Raw genomic sequence first — 14,967 nt, forward strand, 5'->3', positions numbered from 1 at the left:
GGTCGTTCAGTGGGGACATGACTCCCGCCTAGCTTGTCACCCTGGCTCCACCCGCACTTACAACCTGCTCGCCCAGAGGTTCTGGTGGCCCTCTCTGAGGAAGGATGTACGGGAATTCGTCCAAGCCTGCCCCATCTGCAACCAACACAAGTCGTCCTGCCAGCCCCCCAGCCGGATTGCTGCAGCCCCTGCCTGTGCCCAGGAGTCCGCTGGTCCCTGCTGCGCCTTGTCCTCCTCCTCCACGGCTCGTCGATGGTGGTCTGGTTTACACCGTCCGCCGCCTGCTTCGGTCCAGACGGAGGGGTAGGGGTCTCCAGTACCTCATTGACTGGGAGGGCTATGGACCTGAGGAAAGGACCTGGGTGCCAGCTAGTCGGATTGTGGATAGGACTCTCATCACCGCTTTCCACCAACGGCATCCTGATCAACCTGCAATCCGTAGGGGCCGCCCCAGAGGGGGTCCCTAACCGTCCGGCCCGCTCGGCTTCCTGTCCTGTGCCTGATCCTGTCACAGGGACCTGTCCCATCTCCCGACCACGGCCCTCCGGCTTCCTCCGAGGATGAGGACGTTCACTCGGACCGTTCGGAGGAGTTCTAGCCCTCCTCCGGCTCCCCTCCTCCCGCCCGGCGTGGTGTTGCTCTTGGGACTTCTGGGGCCGTCCCTTGGGGGGTTCTGTCATGAGCCCTCTCACTCCACCGGGTTACCACCTTAATTGGTTTCCACTATCTTCCACTCTGCTCACCTCCCTCTCTCTACTCAGCCTAACTAGCTCCACCTGTCCCTGCTCTGCTCGGCTCTAATTACTCTGCCAGCTGCGCTGCATTACCCACTAACCTCTCCCAGTATTTAAGGCCCTGTCTTTCAGCTCTCCGGTGTCAGATCGTCTGCAAAGCTCACACCCGGAACCTGTTTGCTCGCGCTTCTGGCTCACCCTGGTTTTGTGACCCCGGACCTGCCTGGTTTTTGGATACTCTTCTGCCTCAGGAGATCCAGACCTGCTTCTGCCATTACGACTCCTGACTACTCTTCAATCCCCGGACTTCTGGACCACCAACCACCGGCGTCATCGGACGCATCGCTGCCACTGGGGGAGGCACAGACCCAGCACATCGGACGGGATAACCCCTGGAGCCTTCACTCACTCCCTACATCCCTTTCCCCTTAAGTTTAAATAAACTTTCTGGTGTGACGCAATTGTGGTCCTCTTGTCGTCTGTCTGAACCGTGACAGCTAGGGCACTCCAGGACCTTGAAATGCTTCTTACGAAGCCACTCCTTCGTTGCCCGGGCGGTGTGTTTGGGATCATTGTCATGCTGAAAGACCCAGCCACGTTTCATCTTCAATGCCCTTGCTGTTGGAAGGAGGTTTTCACTCAAAATCTCACGATACATGGCCCCATTCATTCTTTCCTTTACACGGATCAGTCGTCCTGGTCCCTTTGCAGAAAAATAGCCCCAAAGCATGATGTTTCCACCCCCATGCTTCACAGTAGGTATGGTGTTCTTTGGATGCAACTCAGCATTCTTTGTCCTCCAAACACGACGAGTTGAGTTTTTACCAAAATGTTCTATTTTGGTTTCATCTGACCATATGACATTCTCCCAATCCTCTTCTGGATCATCCAAATGCAATGTAGCAAACTTCAGACGGGCCTGGACATGTACTGGCTTAAGCAGGGGGACACGTCTGACACTGCAGGATTTGAGTCCCTGGCGGCGTAGTGTGTTACTGATGGTAGGCTTTGTTACTTTGGTCCCAGCTCTCTGCAGGTCATTCACTAGGTCCCCCCGTGTGGTTCTGGGATTTTTGCTCACCGTTCTTGTGATCATTTTGACCCCACGGGGTGAGATCTTGCGTGGAGCCCCAGATCGAGGGAGATTATCAGTGGTCTTGTATGTCTTCCATTTCCTAATAATTGCTCCCACAGTTGATTTCTTCAAACCAAGCTGCTTACCTATTGCAGATTCAGTCTTCCCAGCCTGGTGCAGGTCTACAATTTTGTTTCTGGTGTCCTTTGACAGCTCTTTGGTCTTGGCCATAGTGGAGTTTGGAGTGTGACTGTTTGAGGTTGTGGACAGGTGTCTTTTATACTGATAACAAGTTCAAACAGGTGCCATTAATACAGGTAACGAGTGGAGGACAGAGGAGCCTCTTAAAGAAGAAGTTACAGGTCTGTGAGAGCCAGAAATCTTGCTTGTTTGTAGGTGACCAAATAGTTATTTTCCACCATAATTTGCAAATAAATTCATAAAAAATCCTACAATGTGATTTTCTTGAAAAAAAAATCTCAATTTGTCTGTCATAGTTGACGTGTACCTATGATGAAAATTACAAGCCTCTCTCATATTTTTAAGTGGGAGAACTTGCACAATTGGTGGCTGACTAAATAATTTGTTCCCCACTGTATAAGCCATTTATTCCTATAGTAAGAACTAGTTATAAATAGTTATAAATATACAGTCACAAACCTTCCTTAATTAAACTAGGCCTATTGCAAATTTGCCATATATGCCCCTTTGTGTATTTCTATCTTAATGCTCAATTTTGTCAGGAGAATGGTTAGGTGTATGTAAAGAAATACATATCAGGACAGGCAATACATTTTCATTAAGTTTAAAAAGCTTTATTCCTTAAAGAGGTACAAAAATAGTGTCCTGCGACCCTTCAGACATAACAGTAACATCAATAAAAACAACATAAATACCCTACACAAGTATGCAACGCAAGAATGCAGTTAGCTATGCAAGAGGCAATCCTATATATTCGCTTTGAGTTGTGGGACTGCACACGTTTGCATATTTTTGCTACGCAACTACACAGGATCGCTATTTTGCATAGCTAATCGTAGTTCTTGCATTGTGTACTTGTGTAGGGTATACATTAGGCTTTAGAGCTACATCTAAAGGGAACAGATGTGTTTGGTCTCTAATACCGTGCCAGGAACTGGCACTCATCTCTCATATAAAAAGTTAGTGGATAGTGGATACACCTCTGTGTGTGTGTGTGTGTGTGTGTGTGTGTTTGTGTGTGTGACTTGCTTGGAAACATTCTTGCTCTTTCACAGAGAAACAAAGGTAACATTTAAAAAAAGCATACATGGCCATTTCATAAATAATAAATATCTGATATTTGTAAGAACAAGTGTATAACATGAAATACAATAAATAAATAATTGTAATGTAATAAATACTTTCCCGAATGTACAGTAAGGCGATAATGAGATGCATAGCATCTAACAGGGAAGTTAAGTTTGGACTTAATCAGCCACATGTTTGCAGATCAAACACACACCAGATGCTTCAGCTTCATAGAACCACAAACCAGACATGAACTGAAGGCAGAATAAAGATTAGTAATCTTCTTTGTTCACACTTTGTCAGTCCCTAAATATAGTGCTGTGAACAATGAATAAACACAAAATCTCTGCATGTGTTACAGTTGAAGCACATAATTAAAACAGGATGGAAATCTCTCTCAGTACATGCTTTGGTTATACTGTAGTACAGTTGGTGATGGGATCTGGGTAGAAAACACAAAGATTGAGACAATGAATGACATCATGAATAGAACAATAACAGTGTATGGATACATCTTTCAATAGACTCTTGATTGTTTGTTATTGTGAATACAAACAAGTTTTGAAAGACTGATCATAACATTTCTATAATGAACGATAGTTCTCCAGATGATATCCAACTACAAACTACTGTTCGAAAGTTTGGGGTCACTTAGAAATGGCCTTGTTTTCCATGAAAACATACATGAACTTAGTTTGAATAGGAAATACATCAAAATGAATAGGAAATGTAGTCATTGACAAGGTTAGAAATAATGATTTTTAATTGAAATAATAATTGTGTCCTTCAAACTTTGCTTTCGTCAAAGAATCCTCCATTTGCAGCAATTACAGCCTTGCAGACCTTTGGCATTCTAGTTGTCAATTTGTTGAGGTAATCTGAAGATATTTCACTCCATGCTTCCTGAAGCACTTCCCACAAATTGGATTGGCTTGATTGGCACTTCTTAGGCTGCTTCCACAACAGCTCAATAGGGTTGAGATCCGTTGACTGTGATGGCCACTCCATTATAGACAGAATACCAGCTGACTGCTTCTTCCCTAAATAGTTCATGCATAGTTTGGAACTGTGCTTTGGGTCATTGTCCTCTTGTAGGAGGACATTGGCTCCAATCAAGCGCCGTCCACAGGGTATGGCATGGCGTTGCAAAATGGAGTGATAGCCTTCCATCTTCAAGATCCCTTTTACCCTGTACAAATCTCCCACTTTACCACCACCAAAGCACCCCCAGACCATCACATTGCCTCCACCATGCTTGACAGATGGCATCAAGCACTCCTCCAGCATCTTTCATTTCGTCTGTGTCTCACAAATGTTCTTCTTTGTTATCCGAACACCTCAAACTTCGATTCGTCTGTCCATAACACTTTTTTCCAATCTTCCTCTGTCCCTTGTCTATGTTATTTTGCCCATCTTAATCTTTCCTTTTTATTGGCTTTTTCTTTGCAACTCTGCCTAGAAGGTCAGCATCCCGGAGTCGCCTCTTCACTGTTGACGTTGAGACTGGTGTTTTGCGCGTACTATTTAATGAAGCTGCCAGTTGAGGACCTGTGAGGCGTCTGTTTCTCAAACTAGACACTCTAATGTATTTGTCCTCTTGCTCAGTTGTGCACCGGGGCCTCCCACTCCTCTTTCTATTCTGGTTAGAGCCAGTTTGCGCTGTTCTGTGAAGGGAGTAGTACACAGCGTTATACGAGATCTTCAGTTTCTTGGCAATTTCTCGCATGGAATAGCCTTCATTTCTCAGAACAAGAATAGACTGATGAGTTTCAGAAGAAAGTTATTTGTTTCTGGCCATTTTGATCCTGTAATCGAACCCACAATTGCTGATGGTCCAGATACTCAACTAGTCTCAAGAAGGCCAGTTTTATTGCTTCTTTAAATCAGCACAAAAGTTTTCAGCTGTGCTAACATAATTGCAAAAGGGTTTTCTAATGATCAATTAGCCTTTTAAAATGATAAACTTGGATTAGCAAACACAGCGTGCCATTGGAACACAGGACTGATGGTTGCTGATAATGGGCGTCTGTACGCCTATGTAGATATTCCATTAAAAATCAGCCGTTTCCAGCTACATTAGCCATTACAACATTAACAATGTCTACACTGTATTTCTGATCAATTTGATGTTATTTTACTGGACAAAGAAATAGCTTTTCTTTCGAAAACAAGGACATTTCTAAGTGACACAAAACTTTTGAACGGTAGTGTATGTCTTTCCGCTAATGTAAAACATTACAGCATGGTCCTGAGAGAATGATGCAGAACTATACAATGTACACAATGTTATACTACATACAGATGAAAATATAACCTTACTTTATGGAAACCTACTTACTCTACAAGCTCCAACAGTTGAACAAAAATGCTTCACTTAAAAATTATTTTAACACCACTTGATATAAATATAGATTTCTCAACACTATAATGCAGTATGTGTGATACATTACTATGTAAACCTTCCCCTTGTTTGCATTACTGTATCTACATGGTGTCTTATTCTCTCTGCCGTATGTCTCCATTTCATTGGTCAGGTGTGGAGAGGCAGCCAATCAGAAGACATTATGTACTTATGTAGTCCACACAAACGTTCCTTCAACACAGCTGCAACAGAGTGGTGTAAATGAAGAGTTATATTTGTCCATAAGAAACATCACATAGATAAACAATATGATATGAGATATATATTCTAATCACAATAAAAAGTATTATAAGCACATTCAGAATAACAGTTGTCAATATGCTAAATTATTTTTGTAATCCAAAACCTTTAGTTGACATCGGTGATGTACCACATTCAGAGCTGAAAATAAACCATGTGTGTCAGTCAGCGTGAGGTTTGGCTGGGCCATGACTGACCTTGGCCCTGTGATGGCATCCTACAACACACTGTTTATAGACATGTACAGTAAACAAGCTACAAACAAGTGCCTCAGATTCTGCAAGTCTTAATCTAGGTAGGTACAGTTGATACAGTTTTGATATTGTTCTCAAGGCATGCATGAGTTCTGCGTTACTAAAGTAAGAGTAGATGTGTGCTTAGTGATTGGAATCAACTGAATGCCATGGTGTATGTCTATGTAATTTAATTCCCATAGCCTGTGTATAGAGACAGTGGGAGATAGGATTAGATTATTTCTTTTTTACTACGATTGGCTCAAAGCTACCTTGCTATGATATGACCAAACCCTATGTGGATGAGCTGCCATTGAAGAAGGAAACATACAAATGCATGATAGTTATTCTGTTCTTTTTAGAGAGCCTTCGAAACCAAACAACTTCACTTCTCGCTTCTTAATATTTCTTCACATCAAAGTATTTGGTCTTCAAACTGGTTGCCCTCTATACAGTCAGTTGCCCTGTAACCCACAATGCTTCTCTTCTGGTTTAGAGTTATGGTCCAATGGTCCAATAGTTTTGCTTCATGATCTCCTTTTTTTAGATGTAACAAAAGGCAGATGAGGGCAGACACCAAGGGAGGTCCACCTTCTTATGTGGCATCTTGCTGTCAGCACAGGGAGTGAGTCATAGGGAGGAAGACAACTACTCCCAGAGCCATGTATTTAGAGAATTTGGCCAATGCGGTTTCTGCATTTTGATGCATTTACATGACACTTCAACATTCTATGGCAGCCATGTTAGCGCCACATTAACATTACATGGAGAATATTTAAACAATGCTATGTAACTTCCTGTCTATAATTTCTACAATATTCAACATTCTAAAAGTTGGCCTAACTCTCTAAACATTTGGCTCTGACTACTCCTAACCAACCCCTGCCAAGGAGCTCCAGTCCTCTCCAGTCTCCAGAGCTGCGACTCCTGGGCTCTGACTGATTAATCCAAAGTAGATCCACGTCAGGCTGAGACCCAACTTTTGGAAGAAGAGGCTTCAATCCAGGCTCTGATCCACCCTTTATGCCCAACACACCCACAGTGAAGGCATCTCAGCCTCTTCTACTCTTCACCCTGAAGCTTCTTTATGCATGTGTGTTCTGCAGGTAGACTTCCTCTTAATCCCTGCCCATCACCCCACACAGCTACAGTTAGCTGCGGACAGCCACTTGATGGTTTGCCATATAGTCTGGGCATCCATGAAGGAGACAGTCTCGTAGCGGGTGGGCCGGCAGCAGGGGTGGGCACTCACCTTCCTGCTGGAGATACTTCCGTTCTCTGTCAGGGCCTTGAGGGCCAGGTCGTAGTTCTTACGGGAGCTCGAACACGTCCCCATACAGTACTTAAACAGGACGATCTCGTCCGAGTCAAAGCCCAGGCCCAGGTCTCTGACACGCATCTCCTTCTTCTCCATGCGGCAGTCCCGGCTGCCGTTCTTGGGCTTCTTGCGGTTCTTGCGGGAGCCTCTTCGGGAGGGGTCTGGGGGCGAACGTTGCCACCTGCCCGGGTAGCTCTCTCCGTCATCCTCCAGACTGTGGTACTCTACAGGAGAAAGGACACATGGAGAAACGTTATGAGACATGGAGAGACCAGGTGAATGAACAGTGAGGCAATGACATAATATTCATGAATACAATGTCATGTCAATGCCCTGGAATTTCACACGTATGAGAAAGATCGGGGCCTCCCGAGTGGTGCAGCGGTCTAAGGCACTGCATCGCAGTGCTAGAGGCGTCACTACAGACCCAGGTTCGATCCCAGGCTGTATCACAAATGGCTGTGATCAGGAGTCCCATAGCGATGAGACAAGACTGAAAAAGGGGGTTAAAAAAGAAAGATCAGGAAACTATTTAAACTTGTATTTATCTCCTTACATACTTCCATAATTTTTTTTACCTGTTATCGGGGACCTTCAGACGAGTCTTGTGAGGCTTTTGGGCATTTTTAGGCATCCACCATCGTGTTCGTGAGAGTCACATCTTTCAATAGAGTGGTCATAATAGTTTGTAGGCCAAACCGTTTGGACGCTACATACGATTTTGTGAGAAGACCGATTTTTCGGGACGTATCATGGTCTGACAAACACTGCTCTAGCTCTGCCACCTTTCACCGCAGATGCGTAAGGGCGATATCGGTGGATGCGCTGGATTGATATCTCTAGCTTAAACAGACAGATTTTGATAGGGATTTTTTATTAGATTTCCACAGGGGCGCGACCATTGTAGGCTAAGGGTTAATGTCTCAGCAGTGCCATCAGATACTGATTTGTACCCAAGAACGTATATCCACACACTCTCAAAGGTAAGAGTATGGTTAGGGTACAATGTTGTTCCCGGTTTACAAAAAGGTCAAAGGTACACATAAGGTACTTTCAGAGGTACACATAGGAATGCACATGGTACAAGTTGGTACCTTTTACGGTACATGTGTAGATAATCTAGTATAACGGTAAATTTTTCTACATAATATATTCAATATAAGGTACAATCATTACTGCACTTTGAAATGTAGGCGGTGGTAATGTGCTGGTTCGGGCTCATTAGCATATTTGGGGCCATGGTGTAAAACATGTTGTATTTGTGTCAACTGTCAGTGGAAATGTTGTACAAGTTTAAGTGGTTTATCGTTATGTTGCTCAAGGTTGAGCACCTTTATTGACACTCTCAGTTCTGTCATCTTTGTAAGTACTTGTGACAATGAAAAGCTAAATTGTTAAAAGGTTACGGTGCATTTTCCAGTCGCTCGATGGCATCTGGTTCACAGAAAGTTAGTGTTTAATTTTCAATAACTTACAGTCAACTAGCTGCAAGTCTGTAGTTGTAAATTTCACAGTAACTTACTATAGCTCATCTGTCACACTTACTGACCTGATGGTGTGGCAGTGAAGTGAGTATTATAATGACTAGCTATAAATGAAAATACTTTCTTTGGTCTCACATGTACTTACAGGGGAATTTCACCCTGGCTCTGCTACGGCATATGTGACTCGTTTCAGGAAACGATATATATGTCGCACATCACTACTTCACAGGAGAGGCACGTGAACATATATTTTTTAATCAAAATGCATTTTTTTGGCATAAATGCCTTCTGGAACTTTCATGTGCCTTAATAAGAAACTTGTATTCCATCCGTAAATACACAAAAAATAGTTACAATTACGAGCCTAGTTGGTTTAGCCATGGAAAAATACAGGAACCTTGTCTGCCATGTAGCATGCTTCTGTTTATAACGTGAGCTGCTCAGTATGTGTTGGTAGTCCTTTCTACTGCGCCGTTTTTGAAACATATAACATTAACCATCGAGAACTACAAAAGCTTTGCTTATTTTCTCAACAACATTGATGCCCTGAATTTAGCAGGCACTATCGACAGATCAGTTGGAAAAAGTGATTTGCTACTTTCTGCACACGCCATGGTCAGTGTGAACCGGAGTGACTTGACACAACGCTGGCCAAACAAGATGTAGCTACAAACAAAACAGAGTTAAATGGTTCCACCAGTCTGCCGTGAAGCATTCATCAATGTATACGGGTTAGAGTCTAGCTAGATGTTCAGATATTATGAGTTTCTAATTTTGTCAGAAAGTCGTTTTCATTGCAAGTTAAAGCGTACTGTTAGCTAGCTGGCGAACATTAGCTTGCTGGCTCACTAGCTAATGTTACGTGTATGATCTGTGTAGTATTATTATTCGAATCAGAAATCAATTTGTGTTCTTAGTCATAGCCTACTGTTAGCTAGCTAACATTGAACCTGGTTGGTTAGCTTTAGCTACCTGGAGATTCATACTACACAGCTTTGACAATGTTTGTATTGGTTGGTAGTAGTATGAGTTGGGATTATGCCGGTTCATTGTTTAGCTAGCTAGCTACATGTCAAACAAAACACTTCGCCAGATGATTACATGACCCATCACGTTAGCCAGGTGTGTCTGGGGGTGATTACCACAACATGTGTACATGTCTAGACAATAGTGACCCATCCACTTAGCTAGATGTGGCTGGGGGTTGGTTATAGCATTTCCTTCACATGACCCATCAATTTAGACAAGTGTGTCAGGTAAGCGTCATCTAATAATTCTAAAATATAATTTTATCTGGACAATTTCTTTTTTTGATATTGCAAGTAACCATTTCACTGTACTGTTTACACCTTCTGTATCCTGTGCATGTGACAAATCAACTTTTTATTTTATTTGATATAGTGTGTGTGTTTACCAGAGACTATAATGTAGCTCAGTTGGTAGAGCATGGCACTTGCAACGCCAGGGTTGTGGGTTCGTTTCCCACGGGGGGCCAGTATGAAAAATGTATGCACTCACTAACTAAGTCGCTCTGGATAAGAGCATCTGCTAAATGACTAAAATGTAAATGTATAGTGTGAAGGACAACATGACCTGCACCAAAGTCAGATTAGGATATAGGCCAAGGACTAGATAAAGTGTATTTTTACATGCAGTTTTTCTTTATTGTAGGCTACTACTTTCACCACTTTTAGTCCTGAAATCTTTGGTTGTTTACTAAACTAATCACTCTGTTTAGCAAATGGCCTCACATGTGAGTCCTTAAAGAGACGGGTGGGGCTAAGGCTTAAGAGAGTGTGAACGACGCTGAATGGGTGTAGACAAAGAAGAGCTCTCCAGTAGGTGTACTAAAACATTCAAGGGTCATTTTCTCAAAAGTGGGGTTACAAGTTTATCAAATTTCAAAGCAGAATTACTTCCCCGTTGTTTTTCAACTGCAGTGTATGATATACCATTTTCTAGCTCTGAGTCTCTACTTTTATCCAATGTAAAAAACACCAGTTCAAATTTTGCTACATAAGACCAAGTCGAGGCGGTCGGTCACATATAGTCATTACAATATTAACAACATTATGTTTTTATCATCAACATCACAATTATCCAAACCTTAAGCTAGCACAAGCACATTTTCTTTTCACTGGTAGAATCGGGAAGTTTCGACTTCCTGTGTATTCGTATGCTCATAGTGAACCACAAAGTCCTGCATTCATAGTGAATGCAGATACCGCCCGCTAAGGTAGATGGGGCGTGCCCACAAACTTGGACGATGGCAGAACTTCTGTAGGGAAGATTTTTTTGGAAAATATTTGTTTTTCACTAATGTTTGTCATCATGCCTGTGTGGTGTTCTGTGCCTGGCTGTGCTAATTACAAACAAGCGGGAAAATGAGTTATCACCGTTCTACCTAACAGAGATTTACCAGTGGCTTGTGGCTATCAAGAATGATGCGCCTTACGGTGACCAAATATTATCAGAGGAATTTTCAGGCTGAACTGATGGAGAATCCATTTCGACGACACCTGAGAAGTGATGCGATACCATCTATTTTTTCCCTTCACAACAAAACAAAAGATTCTCGATTAGAGGTAACCTAACATTAGCTAGCTAGCCAACTTACCTAGCTTAACTAGCTAGGCTAGAAAGCTAGCTATCGACGTTGCTGTCCTATATTGAACTCTGAAAGCCATCAGCTAAATCATATAGCTATCTTTATTGGTATACACACTGTCAATCAATTTCCCCTTTGCCATGGTAGTCACTGCTAGACTGGTAACTACCTTCAGCAGAGTAAACGTGTTAGTTTGTTCCTTCTATCTTTGACTGACTTTAGCTAACGTAAGCTAGCTAATGTTAGCAAATAAGAGTAACTCAATCTGGTAGCCATCTATTCCACAATTTCTGGATATCACTCTGTTACTAAAAATTGAATTGTCGATATAGCTAACTCACTCTCTGTTTGTGTGTTGGTAATGTTAGCAATGATGAATGTGTATAAATTGTTTATGGTTGGTTAGCTGGTTCTCAGTCAGTCTCAGCTGGATAGCAATCTTGCAGCCATTTTTTTTTTTAACCTTTATTTAACTAGGCAAGTCAGTTAAGAACAAATTCTTATTTACAATGACGGCCTACACCGGCCAAACCCGGACGACGCTGTGCCAATTGTGCGCCACCCTATGGCTATAGCTAGTTAGCCAACAGCAAGCAGACAATATTGAAATGTCCATGTTAGGTATGATAAGCTTGCCAGTCTAATAGAGATAGATCAATACAATTAGGGGGGTGGTTAAATTGTGTATTGTTGTGTATTTTGTTGTAGATGGTACAGAATCTGATTCCACTAACATGCGCTTCCAACCCCTAGCTCTGTATAAGGTGAAGGTAAGTTGGCAAAAATATTTACAAGCTGACGGCGAAGATAGCTCAATTTACAGTAAGCATGGCATAAACATGAATTCGGTAGTGTTTGTGTTATGGGGTTACAGGTGGTTAGATGTAGCCTGAGGGCCACAGAGTACCTTCCAGACCATGTAATCAATTTAGTCTACCCCTCTTCTCTTTTTACCTTTTCTCTTTGTAAAACTCAGGTTATCTGGAGTCATTCCACAGTGCCCTGCTGAAAAATACCCCATAGCGGTGGCATTTTGGGTACACAAGCATGAGAGAGTGGACACACCTTGCGGTTATGGAGCACAACAAGATTGTGGGACAGAAACCAGCAAGGGACACTGAAAGGTATAAAATCAAGACTACAACAGTAATGACACAACCACCTCCTCCTCTCTGCAGATTCTCAACACAATACAAAGACATGTCTACAAAAATCCCCTGCTAAGGGCAACTATTCACAAGAATGATCTGTAAAAGTCAATGGGCTGGGGGAGGTTTACAGACAGTACTTTGAGATGAAGGAGGTTTTGGTTGTGCAGAGTTGTGCTTAGACAGTAAATGTGTTGTTGTGTATGAGAACAGTTGAGGTGCCATTTCTCATCAATCTCCCATACACAACAATTCATACTGTGTAACAACTGCCCTCCTAAGACTTTTCACAACTTCTTTAGCCCCCCAGCCCATTCACTTTATTGACTGATCTTTCCTCTCAAAAGCAGATCCCAATGTCCTCTCATTGTCCCTAAACAATACGCTTCCACAAAAAGTGTAAAACGCTAACACCACAACCATGTCTTTCCAGGAGACGTGCAGTACCAGCAAATCTTCTGCAAGAGAACCAAACAGTTGGTGGTTAAGAAGCTCTACACCACTTTCGGCAGACTCTTATCCAGCTGGCCGTTCACCACAGACAGGACATGACCATTTGCCATAAGCACAAAGAGTCTCAGCTTCCCCAGCCCACCATGCCGAACACCATAGCCAGTGTACCGAAGCCGGATGAATGACTATGGCTGTTTTTACACAGGAAGCCCAATTCTGATCTTTTTTTCACTAATTGGTCTTTTGACCAATCAGATCAGTTCTGAAAAAGAGCTGATGTGATTAATACCAATTAGTGGGAAGAATATCAGAATTGGGCTGCCTATGTGAACACAGCTAGTGTGGCTCAGCATAAGACCATATAGAACAGGGGTCTCCAACCCTGTTTCTGGAGAGCTACCCTCCTGTAGGTTTTCGCTCCAATCCCACTTGTAACTAACGTGGGTCATCTTATCAACCAGCTAATTATGAGAATAAGGTTTGCCAGATTAGGGTTGGAGTGAAAACCTACAGGACGGTAAGCTCTCCAGGAACAGGGTTGGAGAGCCCTGATGTAGATCCACCATAAAATAAATATGGATATTTTCTATCAATCTTCTAAATGTGTTATATAAGCTGTACAGGGCTCTGTAGCATCAAACAGATGCTAGACATTCAGATATCTTAAGAAACGATTTAATGGTAACTCAAGAGAACAGGGTATTCCACAAGAATGTTATAAGGTAAAAGTAACATAGACATTTTTTTATGAACAGTGTAGTGCAGTTCAGTGTGTCCGAGTGTGTCTCAGGTGTAGAGACACACAAGTGCAAAGAACTGTAGATACAGATTGTTCCACCAGATAATGTGATTTACCCAAAGATTTTTGCCAACATCTTGTCTATTTCAAGTGTTCTCTCATCGATCGAGAAAGGTGGGTGTCCACCCCAAAGTGCTGCATGTCATGATGACAGAGACCTGTCTCGATCAATGAGAGAAGACTTGAAAAAGACAAGATGCCAGCATACACATTGTTGGATTACTTCATGGAGCAAAACAAGTATTTATTTTAATAACGGAGCAGTTTCTAAATTCAAACTGACCCCCTGCAACTGGACACTGACATTTTATGAGACTCCTGTTTCCCCGAATCGAGGACGAAGACGGCATCGCTAAGGTTGGTTCAAAATTCTCTGTGCTACACCAAACAGTACCTATCCTGTAACTCCTAGTAGTGGATACCAAAAATATTTGGTTAAATCACATTATCTGGTGTAACAATATTTAGCTAAGAGAACTGGTGTTCATGATGAAATTGCCATTCACAAAGAAACATAGAGTAAGAAAATCCAGTATGATCAGTGTAGTAACGTTCAGAGAATACTTGTAAATCTGTGGGAGGAGTGTTGCCCAGATCAAACTGCCATTCAGCTCCTCATGAGTAATCTGCTTGAAATCCAGCATAATGTCTAATCCCTTGAGAGGGATACAGTTCACGGTATACAGTTCTGCTACAATGACACACGCAGGCAAAGGAATTCTGTTTCTGTATCTAGAATCCATTCCAGGAAGAAGCCCAGGCACCGAGGTATTGTCTGTAAAACAAAACAAAAACAATTATTATACTCTATTGTAGTTTGAACGACAGTTGAACTGTGCCAGCATAACATCAACATTAGGGTAGACTAGTTGAACATGCATATTGTACATGTGCACAGGCACAGAGATTACATTTAGAACAATATTTAGCCTAATATAAATAAATATGGCATAACCCTCAACCTTTGCACAGTGACCACACCGTACAAATATACCTAGGTAGGTAGGCAGACAGTATCTACCTACAGCCATGTCTATCAGGCATGCTTAGGCAAATATTTTTATAGTAAAACCAGCTTATTTTTTAGAGATTTGCAACAGTAAATTGGTGTATTATTGTTTCTCCTCACTGTTTGCTAGTAAACTTAGCTAGCTTGCTGGGTATACAATACTAGTTATTTACAT

General features: G+C 42.3%; 1 long non-coding RNA gene across 1 annotated transcript; it reads left to right on the forward strand.

The window, feature by feature from the left end:
• The first annotated feature begins 5,838 nt into the window (after positions 1-5,838).
• Positions 5,839-13,478, forward strand: LOC121539944. Its single transcript, XR_005995429.1, has 3 exons — positions 5,839-6,035; positions 12,360-12,507; positions 12,965-13,478. It is a non-coding gene; the product is annotated as an uncharacterized LOC121539944 (long non-coding RNA).
• The last annotated feature ends 1,489 nt before the right edge of the window (positions 13,479-14,967 follow it).

Source organism: Coregonus clupeaformis, chromosome 26 (assembly GCF_020615455.1).
Source record: "Coregonus clupeaformis isolate EN_2021a chromosome 26, ASM2061545v1, whole genome shotgun sequence".
Lineage (NCBI taxonomy): Eukaryota > Metazoa > Chordata > Actinopteri > Salmoniformes > Salmonidae > Coregonus > Coregonus clupeaformis.